Consider the following 292-nt stretch of genomic DNA (forward strand, 5'->3'; position numbering starts at 1 on the left):
CAAAACTGTTGTGGCACATCCACCTTCAGCTTTGCTGTGCATACCCCCGCCCGCAGATGAGACCCCAAGGGAACACCCAGACCACTGTCGTGCTGGGAGGGACAGGGCAGAGCAAGGGAGCCCCTTCTTCCTGCAGGGGGAATCACAGGGGAGCAGCTGGGGCTGGCACGCAGGACATTGGCCAGTTGTGTCCCCCCAGTCCCTCCTCCCAGCCCCCGGTAAGTGCACCCCATGGAGAACTCAGCTGCGGCAGGGCAGACCTTGGGGGCAAGCACGGGGCAGCGGGGCAGGG

The sequence above is a fragment of the Buceros rhinoceros genome, unplaced genomic scaffold (genome assembly GCF_000710305.1).
Source record: "Buceros rhinoceros silvestris isolate BGI_N320 unplaced genomic scaffold, ASM71030v1 scaffold1239, whole genome shotgun sequence".
Lineage (NCBI taxonomy): Eukaryota > Metazoa > Chordata > Aves > Bucerotiformes > Bucerotidae > Buceros > Buceros rhinoceros.